The sequence below is a fragment of the Salmo trutta genome, chromosome 39 (assembly GCF_901001165.1).
Source record: "Salmo trutta chromosome 39, fSalTru1.1, whole genome shotgun sequence".
Classification (NCBI taxonomy): domain Eukaryota; kingdom Metazoa; phylum Chordata; class Actinopteri; order Salmoniformes; family Salmonidae; genus Salmo; species Salmo trutta.
In genome coordinates this window covers 13,261,671-13,281,967 of record NC_042995.1, presented here as the reverse complement: position 1 = coordinate 13,281,967, position 20,297 = coordinate 13,261,671, and the positions used below count along the sequence as shown (strand labels likewise).

Below are 20,297 nucleotides of genomic sequence, written 5' to 3'. Positions count from 1 at the left end.
GTAAGGCCCTTTGCGTCAATCTCAATGTAATAACCCTGCAAAACCACCTGACGTGAGGCCATTTATCCTTTAAGCTGAGGCCCAAATAAGACAATGGTCAGATGATCTGAAAGACCTGGTTGAAAAATAAACAGGCAGAGTGGGCAGTTTGAAATGTGAAAGGTCATCTCAGCTCAGCTTCGGACTACATTGTTTCACCAAAAGACCTGGCCATGTAACATCCTCCTTGAACACACACACACACACACACACACACACACACAGGGTGTTGCAACGAGTCTGAACTTCTTTACCTCTGTGACGTCCATGACCTTGATGGCGGCCAGCTGTCCTGTTTTGACATGTCTCCCCTGTGGAGACGAAGAGAAAAGGAGAAGACAGCAGGTCAGTCATCACGAGGGTAACAGTAATACACTGATCAGCTGGGTTAGGGTTAATAAGTGTGTGTGTGTGTGTGTGTGTGTGTGTGTGTGTGTGTGTGTGTGCGTGCGCGCGCCACTTGAACTTGCAAAACATGCCTTCTTACAGTAAATCCCATCTTAGCTATGTACATAGTGGCCTATAATCTACAGGTGATCAACCATAAGAGTTGTTTCCATAGACAACCATCATCACTTTGATTCAGTCCACTGTGTACCGTCATGTGGCTGGTTAAGCCTAGCATAGATACAGAACAATCACTAGCATCCAAACAGACAGACATGGACTGGGGCTACGATCTCTGTGCTGAACAAACATTCCCACAGTTCTCTCTCAGCACCATTCACTCCTTACATAAACAGAGACAGAAATAGTCTCTTACCCTCCCTCAGTCTCAAACCCCTCAAAACAGATAAATGCTGCTAATAATTATCCGGATAGAAACCAAAATTGGGAGTCCCACTACTGTGGGGCTGCAGTGTGTATGATAACGGCTAAAGCAGTATTGTTTTTGATGATAGAAGCAGCTGTGTATCTGAACAAGATGCGTACAAATGCACACACACACACACACGACCGTCTCTGGACCATCTGCATCTAGACTACTTTGAATGAACATTCCACAATCAATTGAAAATATGCGGGGTTAATGACAAAAGCCAAGCAGCTTATTCTCTCCAGCTACGGATGAGACAAAAGCCTTCATGCCTTTACTCTCTGGACTTATAATCCTCTCAACTTTGATCCCGGGGCCACTCTCCATAAAAACATCAGTGCCATTACTTATAACTCGGGTCCCCGTCGAGACACACAAGCCTTTGGTCGAGGTGAAAGGTCACAGGTGCATTGGAGAGGTTCAGTTTTCACCCCCTGCGGCCCCCCACTCCTCTGTGAGCCCAGAGAACGCAGTCCTTAAGCATGACGCTTAGGTGACAATCTTTAGAAGAAATGACGGTTTTATCCAGTAAATGAATAGGAATCACTAACATGGTTGGATATGTAGGCCAATGCACTACTTGTGGCGTGAATGTATTTTTGTGCTCACTGATTTCTCATGCCTCAGATTCAGGTCATGGGGAGGGGTGGAAACCAAATAAAGCAGGAAAGAATGTAGGCTAGAGAGAGGAAGTGGAGGATGATCCCTCAACCAATCAGTGTGAGACAAGGCTTTAGGAGGGCCCCCATTGCTCCAGCCAGTCCCCTCTCCCATATCAGTCCAAAACCCTCTCCACTACCACACAACAAACAATCACCTCACCTCAAGCCCAATCCTCCAATCCCAACTTGCTGGAGCTGAGCTACATGGGCCCTGTCTGGAAACAGCAGCCAGGGCAGGAGCTGAATGACTGAGGGGCCCCGAGGCCCCTGGTCTTACTGTGGCCCTGGCGAGGTTACCTGAAGCAAGAGGTTATCACTGAGCAGGCAGCTCCAGACACTCCATAAAGCCCCTAACCACAGCCAGATGTGCTGGCCTCTCTCCAACTCTGACTAGAGCGCAGTAGGCATACAGACAACGTCCCCACTCCTTAAACAGACCAGAGGAAGACAGATCCCACCATTAGCTAGTAGGCCATTCAACACAGTCTCTCTAAACATCACTGAAACCCTCTCCTCTGTTCTTCTACATCCATCCAGTAAAACCAGAAGCAAATGGCACTCTTTCCCCAGTCGTCCTTCTCAACGATTCCCTGGCAACATATCTCCCGCAAGAGGTGGAGCTGCCCAGATGAGTGACAGAATGGTGAAATCACTTTACATCATCATATATGGTAACAAGATATCTCACAACAAACTGGCTAGCTCTAACGGATGGTCATCCATCCATCCATCCATCCATGTTGTTACTGCCGTCCATCCATGTAATTATGCTGCACACTGCTATAACCTAGCTGAAAGCATATAACCTAGCTGAAATAAAGGTTGGCCCAGCACATCAAAGTCAGTGTAAAGGGAGGTGAGCTGGCTGGTAATGGGGGGCTGATCGCCCCGGGTGGGGAGGGGTCAGATGAAGATGTAAGGTGACATTTGAGCAGGGAGAGAGGGGGTGGGTAGAGGGGGGTACAGGCGTTGGGTGACGAGATAATCCACTTTAGGGCAGGCAATGTATGGTCTAGGCTAAGCAGGCAATGCCCCTCTCTCTCTCTCACACACACACACGAAAGAGAAAGCATAAACACACAGATCAGGAACGTATATTGATGCCCCTCTTCTCAACACAAACCAGATGAACAGTGGTGAGAGAGAAATGGTCTATTGAGCAGCAGCACGAGACGGCCCAGACCCTGTCTACACTATATCTACTACACATACCAGCCAACTGACCCACTGCTGACCCTACCTCACTAACAGACCCTGTCTGTACTGTATCTACTACACATACCAGCCAACTGACCCACTGCTGACCCTACCTCACTAACAGACCCTGTCTATACTGTATCTACTACACATACCAGCCAACTGATCCACTGCTGACCCTACCTCACTAACAGACCCTGTCTGTACTGTATCTACTACACATACCAGCCAACTGATCCACTGCTGACCCTACCTCACTAACAGACCCTGTCTGTACTGTATCTACTACACATACCAGCCAACTGACCCACTGCTGACCCGACCTCCTACAACCACCAGAACACACTGAGGATTGGGGGGGACAGAAAGAAGCGAAAAGAGATGGAGAGGTTGTAGTTTACTCCATGGTACAGTATGTAGATGTCAGTGCATTCTCTGAACAGATATAGAGCCACACGTGACAGAGTCAGCGAGAGACTGAAGGAGTGGAGCCACTTTAAGCCAGTCGAGAAGCCAGCCAAAGCTGAGCTGGCTGTGAGAGTAGAGACCAGTCAATAATGCAGCTGCTATTGATCACAGTGCAGCTGCTACAGTACCGGCCTCTGAAGAAACACTACTCAACACAAAACTAGTTGATTTCCTTCAGCACTAAGTGGTCTCAATGGAAGAGGCGACTCTAAATTCCTAATAGAGTATCAACCATAAAAACTGAGTTGCGTTCAATAGACCCAAAGTGTGGTGTATTTCACCTGCTTGTTTGCGGATAGAATTGACAAGGTGCTAAGTGAGAAACCTGACACCAAAGGGAAAGTCAGACTGGGCTGCAGCCCAGGATGGGAACGCCGTCTCGTTCGCAAGGGGCTTTTGTGTCTCGCCTCGCCCCTGTATGATAATGAGGTAGCTCAACGGGTCGCTCCTCACGCACACACAAAGCAGAGTTGTGTTCAGGCAGTGGTGTGGACAGCCCAGGGGCTGTGTGGGTCTGCTGACAGCCATTAGAGTGAGAGCCAGTGCAGGGAGGGAGAAGAGACAAAAGAGCTGCCCCGGGCTGTGTGTGTAGGGAACACACACAGTCTGTCCCTACACTGTGGCCTGATGGTGACTACTAGGTACATCAGGTCATGGTCTACATGCCACTTCTGCTATCAGAATACAAAGATCACTTTGAAAAGACGGGTCTAGACGCACAAAAGTCGCTTTGTGGTCTGATTGTGGTCACCTCAGTCTCGACACATTCAGGCTACCAAAAGCGCATACAGTGTGCGACGTCATCGGCACTCCAGATATCTTGTGTTTTGGGACTGAGGCACCTTTCATTATAACGGTGGAGGAAATACATTCCTAGCATGTGAGGACTAGGTTTCCTGGCCTCATAAAAGCTAGCCACCTAGCTAATATTTTGAAGAAGGAAAAAAAAATTGGGTTTGGCTTGAGTTATGCTAATCCATTTGCAATCCCTTCAGTGTTGCTTGCTAGCTACAGAGGTTATCTGGCTAGTTAGCTTCTGCCATCAGCTGGGTTATCATATTTTGCCTATCCCACGGTTTATAGAATGCATTCTGACATGTGAATATAGCGCAGGAAAAGGGAATAGGGATACGGTCGACATATTTAAAAATGTAGGTGTAGATGCATGACTCGTTGGGAATTCCATGATCACAACACTAAAGCTGCATGAACTGTCAAGTCTGACGCGGCCTCTGTGACACAGGGTAAGACCTTGGCCCTGCCACAGAGTGGGTGACACATTCAACACCAGACCAGCTGATCCCAGAGGGATAGGCTTCAATAGCTGTCCATCACTGGTCAGTGTGCTCCAACGGAATTGAAAACAAGGTTTCCAGCGTAGTACCAAATACCTGTACTACCTTACTAGATCAGAGATTAAAGTGGCGATCTGTGATTGGTACACACATGTTTGTACCCGAGAGGGTAATAGGAGCTAGACTACAGTCTGTGCAGACACCATGGGGTTAACCCGCTGAGACATGCCTACTGCCTATGGCCCTCCACTCCAATTCCCAGCATACTAACATACAATTGTGCCTCCACTAACTGTGGAAGGCTAGGCTATAAATAGCGGTTAACCCACAACTAGTACCATATAACCGTGAGCAGGATGGTTAGCTTCCTGCTGCGTAGCGCACATTAACAGGTCTGTGTACTGGAGCGCAACAGGGCTGCTTGGAGCACCTCACAGAGACATGTTTCCAAAAGCTACCCACACCTATGGGTGTTACCTAAATTTAGATCTGTTTATAGGAGAATGAATGTTCAAGAGGATCTTTAACTTTTCTTCATACTGGTTCCATTTTGGTCCCTCGCCCATACCACTTTGGGGTTAAACAGATCTGGCCGACAGCTATTAGCAGACTGGGAGGATCTGGGAATACCAAAGGGCGTAGTGGATTAACAAGGAGCCAAAATGGACCCCAGGCAAGCATCATCACTGCCGCTTCGCTCCGATGCTCCCTCTAACTCCTCCTGGGTTGGCCAGGCAGACTTTAGCGTGCTAGGTCCTCCCATACGGGACCAGAATTACACAATTTGCCCTGGGAGGTAGTGCTGTTAACCAAAATGACGATTATTGTTTGCTTTTTAAACAACTAATTGACCGACGTCGGTTCAATTATTTGAGTTCCATTTAAGTTTTTTTCTGAGCTCAATGCACAGTTTCTCTAGAGATAAATCAGATCAAGCCTGAACTGTGCGATGTAGTAGGGGGTAAATATTCTACATACAGTACCAGTCACAAATGGACAACTACTCATTCAAGGGTTTCTTTATTTGTACTATTCTCTACACTGTAGAATAATAGAAGACAACACATATGGAATCATGTAGAAACCAAAACAGTATTAAAATCAAAAAATATTTTCTATTTTTGAGTCTTCAAAGTAGCCACCCTTTGTCTTGATGATAGCTTTGCACACTTGGCATTCTCTCAACCAGCTTCATGAGGTAGTCACCTGGAATGCATTTACATAAACAGGTGTGCCTTATTAAAAGTTAATTTGTGTAATTTCTTTCCTTCTTAACGCGTTTGAGCCAATCAGTTGTATTGTGACAAGGTAGGGGTGGTATACAGAAGATAGCCCTATATGGTAAAAGATCAAGTCCACATGTGACCGACCGCCTTGATTTGGTCTTACGTAGCAACATTTGAAATTGCTTTTATCCAATGTAAAAAATAAAATAAAAAAGACAGAGCTACACAATGGTACATCATACACTGCATTTGAGGAACAATGGGAAAGTAATTCTGCTTTGAAAGTTCATAACCTTGTAACTTCACTTTTGAGAAAACGGCCTTTGAATGTTTTGGTACCTATTGGAGAGCTCTTTGTCTACACCCATTCAGCATCGTTCACACCCTCTTAAGCTTTAGCCCCACCCATCTCTTCAAGGGTTGATCCGAGCGTTCGGTCCAAATAATCAAGCACTCAAGATATCTGGCTAACGTGAGAGAACCGTTCACTGACTATTTTACTCACCCTAACAGAGCTGGTTAGGCTGTTTTCATGTTATCCAGAACATTGGTGACTGCAATTGTGCTGCTGGCAACAATTGACATTTTTTTTGCCAACGTTTACTGACACTGGACAAATTAAAACAAGTGTTAAGTGTTAGTAAATCTAACAGTTATTCTGTGCTCTTGCACACAGACGAGAGTTTTTGCACACAGGAAGCGACGCAGGTCCTAATCCAGGCACTTGTCATCTCCCGTCTGGATTACTGCAACTCGCTGTTGGCTGGGCTCCCTGCCTGTGCCATTAAACCCCTACAACTCATCCAGAACGCCGCAGCCCGTCTGGTGTTCAACCTTCCCAAGTTCTCTCACGTCACCCCGCTCCTCCGCTCTCTCCACTGGCTTCCAGTTGAAGCTCGCATCCGCTACAAGACCATGGTGCTTGCCTACGGAGCTGTGAGGGGAACGGCACCTCCATACCTTCAGGCTCTGATCAGGCCCTACACCCAAACAAGGGCACTGCGTTCATCCACCTCTGGCCTGCTGGCCCCCCTACCTCTGAGGAAGCACAGTTCCCGCTCAGCCCAGTCCAAACTGTTCGCTGCTCTGGCACCCCAATGGTGGAACAAGCTCCCTCACGACGCCAGGACAGCGGAGTCAATCACCACCTTCCGGAGACACCTGAAACCCCACCTCTTTAAGGAATACCTGGGATAGGATAAAGTAATCCTTCTAACCCCCCCTTAAAAGATTTAGATGCACTATTGTAAAGTGGTTGTTCCACTGGATATCATAAGGTGAATGCACCAATTTGTAAGTCGCTCTGGATAAGAGCGTCTGCTAAATGACTTAAATGTAATGTAAATGAGAGTGCTCTGAAATCAGAGTAGATGGACGTAGTTGGTAAATTCGCTCTGGCTATCAACAGTTGTTGCAGTGACATTCTATTGAAATGGTTGATTGTATAGTGGAGTCTTCAGACATGTAGCTAGCTAGGTACACAATGAATCATAATCCCAACACATGACGTTACTACCCTGCATTAATCTACAGGTACCTAATCAACCAGGTTAGAAGTTGGCTTTCTAACATTAGGCTATAACTTGCAAAGCAAATGGCTCTGAGATACGAATAATAAGAACATACACGTAATGTTAGCTAGTGAACCAGCCTGCTACCGTTGGCTAGCTCGCTAACAGTACACTAACTTAAAATGAGAATGACTTTGTTAAAATTAGAAGTGTCATGTCTGAAAATGAAGCTAGCTAGAATATCATTGATGGATGCCTCTCCCTGTCAAGGATGCCATGGTTGCCTTAGTTTGAAGATACAGTTGAAGTCGTAAGTTTAAATACACTTAGGTTGGAGTCATTAAAACTCGTTTTTCAAACACTCCTTGTTAACAAACTATAGTTTTGGCAAGTCGATTAGGACATCTACTTTGTGCATGACAAGTCATTTTTACAACAATTGTTTACATAAGTGAAATAATCTGTATCACAAATCAAGTGGGTCAGAACTTAACACACGCTAAGTTGACTGTGCATTTAAACAGCTTTGAAAATTCCAGAAAATGATGTCATGGTTTTAGACTAATTTACATCATTTGAGTCAATTGGAGGTGTACCTGTGGATGTATTTCAAGGCCTACCATCTAACTCAGTGCCTCTTTGGGACAAAGACCGTACTTTTTGGAAAAATGTCCTCTGGTGTGATGAAACAAAAATAGAACTGTTGGGCCATAATGACCATTGTTATGTTTGGAGGAAAAAGGGGGAGGCTTGCAAGCCGAAGAACACCATCCCAACCGTGAAGCACAGGGGTGGCAGCATCATGTTGTGGAGGTGCTTTGCTGCAGGAGGGACTGGTGCACTTCACAAAATAGATGGCATAATGCGTCAGGAAAATTATGTGGATATATTGACGCAACATCTCAAGACATCAGTCAGGAAGTTAAAGCTTGGTCGCAAATGGGTCTTCCAAATGGACAATGACCACACGCATACTTCCAAAGTTGTGGCAAAATGGCTTAAGGACAACAAAGTCAACGTATTGGAGTGGGGATGACAAAGCCCTGACCTCAATCCTATTGAAACTTTGTGGGCAAAACTGAAAAAGTGTGTGCGAGCAAGGAGGCCTACAAACCTGACTCAGTTACACCAGCTCTGTCAGGAGGAATGGGCCAAAATTCACCCAACTTATTGTGGGAAGCTTGTGGAAGGCTCCCCGAAACATTTGACCCAAGTTAAACTATTTAAAGGCAATGCTACCAAATACTAATTGAGTGTATGTAAACTTCTGACACACTGGGAATTTGATGAAAGAAATAAAAGCTGAAATAAATCACTCTCTCTACTATTATTCTGACATTTCACATTCTTAAAATAAAGCTGTGATCCTAACTGACCTAAGAGAGGGAATTCTTACTGGGATTAAATGTCAGGAATTGTGAAAAACTGAGTTTAAATATGTTTGGCTAAGGTGTATGTAAACTTCCGACTTCAACTGTATAGTCCAGAGACAGGTGTTTTCTCCATCTTCTTAGTTATCATACTCTAATTCCACTGATTTCAAAACACAGTCCTCCAGAAAGCGTAGAGCAACACTTACGCAGTTCTACTACACAATAAAAACATTTAAAGCAGCGTTAGACAGGATTACCTACACATACTGGCTCTGAGGACCATCACAGGGAAGGAAGACCCAGAGTTACCTCTGCTGCAGAGGAGAAGTTCATTGGATTTACCAGCCTCAGAAATTGCAGCCCAAATAAATGCTTCACAGAGTTCAAGTAACAGTCACATCTCAACAACTGTTCAGAGGAGACTGTGTGAATCAGGTCTTCATGGTCAAATTGCTGCAAAGAAACTACTACTAAAAGGACACCAATAAGAAGAAGAGACTTGCTTGGTCCAAGAAACATGAGCAATGGACATTAGACTGGTGAAAATCTGTCCTTTGGTCTGATCAGTCCAAAATTGAGATTTTTGGTTCCAACCGCTCTCTTTGTGAGACACAGAGTAGGTGAATGGATGATCTCCGCATGTGTGTTTCCCACTGTGAAAAATGGAGGTGGTGGTGCGATGATGCTTTGCTGGTGACACTGTCTGTGATTTATTTAGAATTCAAGACACACTTAACCCGCAAGGCTTCCACAGCCATATGCCATCCCATCTGGTTTGTGCTTAGTGGGACTATCATTTGTTTTTCAACAGGACAATGACCCAACACACATCTCCAGGCTGTATAAGGGCTATTTGACCAAGGGGAGTGATGGAGTGCTGCATCAGATGACCTGGCCTCCACAATCACCCGACCTCAACCCAATTGAGATGGTTTGGGATTGGTTGGACAGCAGAGTGAAGCAAAAGCAGCTCAGCATGTGGGAAATCCTTCAAGACTGTTCATGACTACCTCATGAAATTGGATGAGAGAATGCCAAGGGCGTGCAAAGCTGCCATCAAGGCAAAGTGGGGCTAATTTGAATAATCTCAAATATATTTTGATTTGTTTAACACTATTTTGGTTACTACATGATTCCATATGTGTTATTTCATACTTTTGATGTCTTCACTATTATTCTACAACGTAGAAAATAGCAAAAATATAGAAAAACCCTTAAATGAGTAGGCGTGTCAAAACTTGACTGGTACTGTTGTTTAGGGAAGAAAATGTGGTAATTAACTACAATGACCATAATACATTGCGCTCTTACTAGTCCGGTCTTTGTGGGCACGGAGATGGAGTGAAGAATCTACCTGAAAATCCTTTTTTTTTTGCCTTTATTTAACCAGGTAGGCCAGTTGAGAACAAGTTCTCATTTACAACTGCGACCTGGCCAAGATAAAGCAAAGCAGTGCGACAAAACAGAGTTACACATGGGATAAACAAACGGACAGTCAATAACACAAAAGAGAAATCTGTATACAGTGTGTGCAAATTAAGTAAGGAGGTAAGGCAATAAATAGGCCAATAGTGGCGAAGTAATTACAATTTAGCAATTTACACTGGAGTGATATGTACAGATGAGGATGTGCAAGTAGAAATACTGGTGTGCAAAATAGCAGAAAAAAAAGAAATATGGGGAGGAGGTAGGTAGTTGGATGGGCCATTTACAGACGGGCTATGTACAGCTGCAGCGATCGGTAAGCTGCTCTGACAGCCGATGTTTAATAAAGTTAGTGAGGGAGATTTAAGTCTCCAACTTCAGTGATTTTTGCTATTCGTTCCAGTCATTGGCAGCAGAGAACTGGAAGGAAAGGCGGCCAAAGGAGGTGTTGGCTTTGGGGATGACCAGTGATATACACCTGCTGGAGCGCATGCTATGGGTGGGTGTTGCTATGGTGACCAGTGAGCTGAGATAAGGCGGGGCTTTACCTTGCAAAGACTTATAGATAACAAGAGCCAGTGGGATTGGCGATGAATATGTAGCAAGGACCAGCCAACGAGAGCATACAGGTCACAGTGGTGGGTAGGATATGGGGCTTTGGTGACAAAACGGATGACACTGTGATAGACTGCATCCAGTTTGTTGAGTAGAGTGTTGGAGGCTATTTTGTAAATTATGTCGCCGAAGTCAAGGATCGGTAGGATAGTCAGTTTTACGAGGGTATGTTTGGCAGCAGGAGTGAAGGAGGCTTTTTTGCGAAATAGGAAGCTGATTCTAGATTTAATTTTGGATTGGAGATGCTTAATGTGAGTCTGGAAGGAGAGTTTACAGTCTAACCAGACACCTAGGTATTTGTCCACATACTCTAGGTTAGAACCGTCCAGAGTAGTGATGCTAGTCGGGCGGGTGGGTAGTGATCGGTTGAATAGCATGCATTTCGTTTTACTAGCATTTAAGAGCAGTTGGAGGCCACGGAAGGAGTGTTGTATGGCGTTGAAGCTCGTTTGGAGGTTTGTTAACACAGTGTCCAAAGAAGGGCCAGAAGTATACAGAATGGTGTCGTCTGCGTAGAGGTGGATCAAAGAATCACCAGCAGCAAGAGCAACATCGTTGATATATACAGAGAACAGACTCGTCCCGAGAATTGAACCCTGTGGCACCCCCATAGAGACTGCCAGAGGTACGGACAACAGGCCCTTCGATTTGACACACTGAACTCTATCAGAGAAGTAGTTGGTGAACCAGGCGAGGCAGTCATTTGAGAAACCAAGGCTATTGAGTCTGCCAATAAGAATACGGGGATTGACAGAGTCGAAAGCCTTGCCCAGGTCGATGAAGACGGCTGCACAGTTCTGTCTTTTATCGATGGCGGTTATGATGTCATTTCAGGACCTTGAGCGTGGCTGAGGTGTACCCGTGACCAGCTCGGAAACCAGATTGCATAGTGGAGAAGGTACGGTGGGATTCGAAATGGTCGGTGATCTGTTTGTTCAATTGGCTTTCAAAGACTTTAGAAAGGCAGGGTAGGATGGATATAGGTCTGTAACAGTTTGGGTCTAGAGTGTCTCCCCCTTTGAAGAGGGGGATGACCTTGGCCGCTTTCCAATCTTTAGGATCTCAGACGTTTAAGACGAGGTTTAACAGACTAGTAATATGGGTTGCAACAATGGCGGTGGATAATTTTAGGAAGAGAGGGTCCAGATTGTCTAGCCCAGCTGATTTGTAGGGATCCAGATTTTGCAGCTCTTTCAGAACATCAGCTCTCTGGATTTGGGTGAAGGAAAAGTGGGGGGGGGCTTGGGCCAGTTGCTGCGGGGGGTGCCGAGCTGTTGGCCAGGGTTGGGGTAGCCAGGTGGAAAGCATGGCCAGCCATAGAGAAATGCTTACTGAAATTCTCAATTATCTTGGATTTATCGGTGGTGACAGTGTTTCCGAGCCTCAGTGCAGTGGGCAGCTGGGAGAAGGTGCTCTTATTCTCCATGGACTTTTCATTGTCCCAAAACTTTTTGAAATTAGTGCTGCAGGATGCAAATTTCTGTTTCAAAAAGCTGCCTATGCTTTCCTGACTGACTGTGTGTATTGGTTCCTGACTTCCCTGAAAAAGTTGCATATCATGGAGACTATGCGATGCTAGTGCAGTACGCCACAGGGTGTTTTTGTGCTGGTCAAGGGCAGTCAAGTCTGGAGTGAACCAAGGGCTATATCTGTTCTTAGTTCTACATTTTTTGAAAGGGGCATGCTTATTTAAGATGGAGAGGAAAGCACTTTTAAAGAACAACCAGGCATCCTCTACTGACGGGATGAGGTCAATATCCTTCCAGGAACACCGGCCAGGTCGATTAGAAAGGCCTGCTTGCAGAAGTGTTTTAGGGAGCGTTTGACAGTGATGAGGGGTGGTCGTTTGACCGCGGACATTTAATGGACGCAGGCAATGAGGCAGTGATCACTGAGATCCTGGTTGAAAACAGCAGAGGTGTATTTAGAGGGCAAGTTGGTCTGGATGATATCTATGAGGGTGCCCATGTTTACAGATTTGGGGGTTGTACCTGGTAGGTTCTTTGATAATTTGTGTGAGATTGAGGGCATCAAGCTTAGATTGTAGGATGGAAGGGGTGTTAAGCATATTCCAATTTAGGTCACCTTGCAGTACGAACTCTGACGATAGATGGGGCAATCAATTCAGCTGAGGGGGGTCTATAACAAGCGGCAACAGTGAGGGACTTATTTCTGAAGAGATGGATTTTTAAAAGTAGAAGCTCAAACTGTTTGGGCATAGACCTGATTAGTATGACAGAACTCTGCAGGCTCTCTCTACAGTAGATTACAATTCTGCCCCCTTTAGCAGTTTTGTCTTGACGGAAAATGTAATTGGGGATGGAAATTTCAGATTTTTTTATGGCTTTCCTCAACCAGGATTCAGACACAGCTAGGACATCAGGGTTGGCGGGTTTGTGCGAAAGCAGTGAATAAAGCAAACTTAGGGAGGAGGCTTCTGATGTTAACATGCATGAACCCAAGGCTTTTACGGTTGCAGAAGTCAGCAAATAAGAGTGCCTGGGGACACACAAGGCCTGGGTTAACCTCTACATCACCAGAGGAACAGAAAAGGAGTAGGATGAGGGTACGACTAAAGGCTATAGTAACTGGTCGTCTAGGGCTTTGGGAACAGAGAATAAAAGGAGCAGATTTCTGGGCGTGGTAGGATAGATTCAGGGCATAGTGTACAGACAAGGGTATGGTAGGGTGTGAGTACAGTGTGCGTAAACCATGGCATTGAGTGACTATGAGAGAGGTTTCATCTCTGGAGGCGCCAGTTAAGCTAGGTGCGGTCTCGGCATGTGTGGGGGGTGGGACAAGGGGGCTATCTGAGGCATGTTGAGCAGGACTAGGGGCTCCGCAGTAGAATTAAACAATGAGAGCTTCGCTAAACAACAGTATACAAGGCATATTGACAGAGAGAGGCATAAAGCAATCACAGGTGTTGATTGGGAGAGCTAAGACAACAACGGGTAAACGGCTAAGACAAAGGGTAAATGGCGATGAATGGGCAGAGAGGGTCAGTTAGCTACACACAGGGCCTGAGTTCAAGGCTGGGGCCGACAGATAAACAAAATTAAGTACCGTGTTAATGAACAGTCCAGCAGGCATCAGCTGTGTAGTCGAATGATCATAGGGTCCAATGAGCAGCAATAGATGAAACAGGGAGCCATTCGGTACTCGATTACAACACTAGGCGAGCGGGAGACACGGTGTTCAGAAAGCTTGCGGGCCGGGGCTAGCAGATGGGTCTTCACCGATATCCACGACGCTGAGGCCGGTTGAGAGCACGTCGGCTGAATTACGTCAGCAGACCAGTCGTGATGGATCGGCGGGGCTCCGTGTCGACAAAGGGTCCAGGCCAAATTGGCAAGAGGTATTGTAGTTGGTGAACTTCGTTTGCTAGCCAGGAGATGGGCCTAGCTCGAGGCTAACTGGTGCATGCTTCTGGACACGGGCGTTAGCCACAATAGCCACTCGGTAGCAGCTAGCTAGCTGCGAAGATCCGATGTAAATGGTCCTGAGCTTGCGGCAGAAATCCGGTGACGTAGTGGGAAAAAATTAAGCAGTCCGATATGCTCAAGGCTGATATCGCGCTATGCAGACTGGCAGGTATTATCCGAGCTATAGCGACTGGTGTCCGTGCTAAAGGTAAAGACCACTAGCAGAGGATAACAATGACTAAATAGCTAGTATCTAATTAGGTAGCTAGCTTCTGATGGAGGTTCCAGTTATAAGGTCTAAAAAATAGCAGATCCGTACCACATTGGGTGAGGCGGGTTGCAGGAAGGTATATTTAACCCGAAAATGGAAAAAAGAAACATAAAAAGAAATATATTTAAATGTATACAAAAAAAACGAGAAAGACTGGATATTTACACGGGACAAAAACGTCTTACTGCTGCACCATCTTGGGATTTTTTTAATTATTTTTTTAAATGATCTAAGACATGGATAGTTAGTATTAAGCAGTCATAAAAGTACGCCTTATTTACTTTGATGAACTACTAAAATAGTGATTTTGTCAGACAGCATAGGCTGCAGCTCTATAGAGATGAGATGACTTGGAATGAAATAGTCAAATAAAACAAATGTCATGAAATTGTATTAATTGTTTTATTCTATGTTAGATCATTCAACCCACATAATGCAAAGTGCATTTCCTGTCCACCCCCAAAATATACCGAAAACAGTGATTATTTTTAAATAATCAAACCAAAAACTCTCAAAAAGCACTAAATCGCTCAGCACTACTTGGGGGATACCCACCTCCATACGGACAGACATTACCACCACGCCCTGCCTGGCCTGGCCTACCCCCACCACTACCTACACGGCAGCCTGGGTAAAGATGGCCAAGTGGAACAGAGAGGAGAGATGGGGAAGAGGAGGAGGAAAAGACAGGGAGGGGCAGAGACGGGGGATGTCTAGACGATTAGGAGGCAGACCGGTGTGCTTGCGTTAGTGTTGCATCATCCGTCACTGCCAGCAGTTTCCTTTGTTTAGCGCATCTACATCCTTTAAATGGCAGGGTTTCCCAAACTCGGTCCCCTGGCAAAGCAGATATGGGCGAGAGCGACTGGTAGGAGGATGGTTTAAGGTTACCAGCAAGCAGGAGAAGTAAAGTGGTTTACACACAGGTAAAATGAGAGAAGGGGGCAAGAGAAGGGAGAGAGCAGGAAGGAAAGCAATGGAGTGCAAAAGAGTGAGGTCACAGGAGCTGCCAGCACCACGGGACTGTGGGTATATTCTCCCAGCATCCCTGTAGAGTGGCCTGACATGGACTGCAGAGTAGAAGCCAGTGGGTGGTGAGGGAAGAGAAAGAGGCATGATGTTTAAGAGGTTGGCACGTCCCAGGGATCAGAGTGCCAGGGCACCAACAGCCCTGCAGGCCTGACAGACAGAGTGGCTGGCTAACTAGGTCTATATATGGCCATTCTGTACAGCCCAGCAGAGGGAATCCTCCCCCACATACCACGCAAAGGCAGAACTTAATGAATTCTTCAGGTTTTGGTTTTATCGCTATCATTCCCTTCTCAGACACACCAGAGGGCTCTCCATCCCATCTCTCAGTGCCAGCTGGTCTGGAGCCAAAGAAGAGATCAAACTGATCTGAGAATCCCATTGTGGAGTCAGTCAGTGCAGGAAGAGGCTTTCAGCCTACCACCACAGTGGGACTAGGAGGTCAATGCCTGTGTAGAAGTAGGCAAAATGATTCATAAAATGTATGGTGGTAATATGAAAACACTGCAAATCCAACAACTAACTGTATTGAGACGTAGGACCACTAGATACAGTCTGGATCAACCATACAAAGCTGTGCACATCTGAGACCAGCATGGACACTGACGACCGTCTCCTTAATGAGGCAATTGCCAATTGTTCAGTGGCTAGGGGAGCACCATGAAGACACCGGATGCTGAAGATGGGGTTGGCTGGGGAGGATGAACCACTGCCACTTTGTGGGTAATGAGAAGACGACCGAGTTCCCACAAACACTACGTCAACGACGTTCAGGGAGATTGCAGTGCTGCAGCAAGCCATTACCACCAAGCATGTCCTTAGCCTCCCTCTTACTTCAATGCTTTTACTGGGACTAGTCCCAGGGTTTATCATAAGCAATTCATTAAGAGATGTTGAGAGCCAGAAGGAGGGGGGCGCTGGCAGTAAGATTTGGTATACAACAATGTGATGTGATTGGGGGAAATAGCCTAAGCCATTGCATCCACAACTAAAGGATCAGCCATTTTGAAATGTTTAGTGTAACATTATAGCAGCACGACATTGCCCATTTTGAGAAGGGTCCTCTTGTAAAAATGTTAGTGAGTACCAGTATCTAATAGCTTTCATTGCAGTGCAAGGAGAGAATTAAGGCTGTTAATGGTTAAGTGCTGTTGAAACTACATTTTACTGGTCTTGCTTATCCGTCTATCGTTTCATTAGCATAATTTAGTGGAATTAAATTAGTGAGTGTGTCTTTTCGTTATACGTCATGCATCTTATTTATCACATGCGCACAGCATACAAAGCCTAGTTTGAGAAGCGAAATAGCCCATCACCTGTCAGACAGCGTGAGAGAACCTCAAAAAGCTGGTCTTGAACTGTAACGTGTGCTTTTAGAAGCCCGGTCATTGCGCAACAAATTATTCTGAATGAAATCGCGTGCCATTTTTTGTTGTTGAGATGGCCACTTAAAAATGAGCTGCTATTTTTATTTCTCAATCTCAACTCGTAATTCACGCTCGGTTGCCATTCGAGTGCATAGGCTATAGTCAACGGTAGGCAGGCTATCAATGCGTCACCAACCACCATGCAACGTGAGCTTCAGGCAGTATAATTGTTTGAAACTAGAGGTTGACTGATTAAAATCGGCATGGCCGATTAATTAAGGCCGATTTCAAGTTTGCAAAACAATTGGTAATCGGCCTTTTTGGACGCCGATTGTGACCGATTACATTGCAATCCACGAGGAGACTGCGTGGCAAGCTGACCACCTGTTACACAAGTGCAGTGTCAAAAGGAACCAAGGTAAGTTGCTAGCTAGCATTAAACTTATCTTAACATAATCACTAGTTAACTACACATGGTTGATGATATTACTAGGTTAACTAGCTTGTCCAGCGTTGCATATAATCAATGCGGTGCCTGTTAATTTATCATCAAATCACAGCCTACTTCGCCAAACGGGTGATGATTTAACAAAAGCACATTCGCGAAAAAAAGCACATTAGTTGCACAAATGTACCTAACCATAAACAATGCCTTTCTTAAAATCAATACACAGAAGTATATTTTTTTAAGCCTGCATATTTTGTTAAAATAAATGCATGTTGGCAGGCAATATTAACTAGGGAAATTGTGTCACTTCCCTTGCGTTCAGTGCAAGCAGAGTCAGGGTATACGCAGTTTGAGCCGCCTGGATCGTAGAGAACGGTGTTTCTTCCTAACAAAGACCGTAATTAATTTGCCAGAATTTGACATAATTATGACATGACATTGAAGGTTGTGCAATGTAACAGCAATATTTAGAGACTTTGGGATGCCACCCATTCGACAAAATACGGAATGGTTGCGTATTTCACTGAAAGAAAAAACGTTTTGTTTTCGAAATTGTGTGTTTTTTATATTATAATTAAGTCTATGATTTGATATTTGATAGAGCAGTCTGACTGAGCGGTGGAAGGCAGCAGCAGGCTCGTAAGCATTCATTCAAACAGCACTTTCCTGCGTTTGCCAGCAGCTCTTCGCAATGCTTGAAGCATTACGCTGTTTATGACTTCAAGCCTATCAACTCCTGAGATTAGGCTGGCAATACTATAGTGCCTATAAGAACATCCAATAGTCAAAGGTATATGAAATACAAATGATATAGAGAGACATAGTCGACGCGTCATAACTCCAATAACTACAACCTAAAACTTCTTAACTGGGAATATTGAACCACCAGCTTTCATATGTTCTCATGTTCTGAGCAAGGAACTTAAACGTTAGCTTTTTTACATGGCACATATTGCACTTTTACTTTCTTCTCCAACACTTTGTTTTTGCATTATTTAAACAAAATTGAACATGTTTCATTATTTATTGGAGACTAAATTGATTTCATGTATTAAGTTAAAATAAAAGGGTTCATTGTTCATTCAGTATTGTTTTAATTGTCATTATTACAAATATATATATTTTTTAAATCGGCCGATTAATCGGTATAGTCGGACGACCTCTACTTGAAACCTAAACGTTTTACTTCAAATAATAATGAGGCATGTCTTACCTTGCTTCAAAGTAGCCTACCGAAAATCCAACGAAAATTGGAGGCACTTTTTTTTTTATTTTTTTTTTTTAGAAAGACTTCATGCCATTAACCATAATTTCGCTACTGTTCTATTGGTCTTCATATCAACTTTTTTTGTCCAGACGCCAAAGGCACAATTGTAGTTATATATTAGCAACCCATCCTAGTGGTTGCTATTAGATTCCCCATATTTCTAAGGGAGTTATCACACCGTTTTAAGCTATAGTTTGAATCAGTATATGTTCCATTTGGTCCGGTTGGTTTCACATTGCCAAATGAACAAAAAATAAACACTTCTCCATGCAAGTCATACGTTTATTGGACAAATATGCTCAGGTTAAATCAATTTATGAGTACCGTGATGCATCACTTGTGTGTCCAAATCTTCATATTACTTTCGCTGTGGTATTCCAACAACATGCAGGAGAACACAACGTAATGGCCGCTGTGCTACCTGAATAGTCTACATTCAGCCTAGATTCCCGGTATCGCACCTCGTCTCCCCCAACCTGCTACTCACAATGTTTCAGAGATGTCAAGTTATGACGTCAAAACAACCAATAACGCGTGACTGGTTCTTTTTATGCGTTTGGTCCGGACTGCGTTCTCACCTGCAGCGAACCACACCACCGTACTAATTGAAACAGACCGAAACCACCCTTTTAGAGCGAACCACGGTGCGTTGTTTTGTACCAATAGAGTTCACACCAGTCCAAACGAACCAAACTAAGTGAGTAAACGAACCAGTTTGGAAAAACCGCACCAAACCAATTTGGTGTGAAAGTCCTAACAGACGTTCATCTCACATGGAACCGCTCGCATTAGGGGAGCTGTTTATAACTGGTTTCCCGCTATTTACATTTTGTCAAAAGATGTAAAATGACGATTTATTTAATAGCTGCTTCATTACAGGAATTGCATGTTCAATAATAGGCTATAGCCTTTTGACTGCGAGACGATGGGCTTGCTATTGTTGCATGTTTCCATTAATAAGCTCTTAATGAAAAATGTCCGTTCCTTGTATGCATACATGGTAGGCTAGTTTCTGTTGGCCACGTCTTTTACAGTTTTGAAAAAATGTAACATTTGTTGACCGTTAATGAGGGTGGGTTAGTCGGCAGCAATAATTACTGAAATTTGCAACCCTAGTGAGCATATAAAATTATGTAATCTTCCCTTGACTGTCACACCCACATATTGGCAGTTTCAAGTCTTATCTGAGGTCACTCGGCTGGTTGGCCAAGTCAATCTAAACCCGAGCTACCGCTGAGCTTAACAGTAAGGTCTAAACCTGGCACTAGACCCAGACAACAATCACTGACACCTTGCCTCTGCTGCTGTAATTGGCTGCAGGCATTTGAATCCAGAAGAGCCACATCGTGCAGCACGGGGCTGTGATACGGCATTTCAGTTCTTTGAGTGCCTGCAACCCGCTTCTGTCAAAAGCTCCAAATGAAAAGGTCACCCATTCAGTGGAGGTACTGTATGTCATCTGGGCTAGCTGCATCAAACAGGCTGGGGCGACTGGTTCGGAGGCAGTGTCGCGAAAACATACCTACAAAACAAACAGTTTGAAAACCAAAATAACAAACAGAAGGAAAGGGGACAGAGATGAGGTAGACAAAAAAAATTTAATTATGCATTTCAAAACTGTAATTCAATGCAAGAAATTGTCCTGGGCCTTCTGAATAGAAGAAATAGACTGTGCTTGACTGTCTTATTGTGAGAGGTTTGAATGGGTGAAAAACTGCTTCGCAAAGAAGAAAAGCCTCACAGAAAGAGATAGAAAGTTATATTTCCGGAACAGAGCTAGTTGATTATTCAGCATTTGAGACCCGACTAATAAACACATCCTTTCTGTGAGTCTGGTGGTGGTTCCCAAAGAGAGCCAGACA

The 20,297-nt window shown here is 44.6% G+C and overlaps 1 pseudogene; it reads right to left on the bottom strand.

Moving 5' to 3' along the window:
* Positions 1-20,297, bottom strand: part of LOC115179845 (mitogen-activated protein kinase kinase kinase kinase 4-like) — a 49,940-nt pseudogene that overhangs the window by 25,552 nt on the left and 4,091 nt on the right.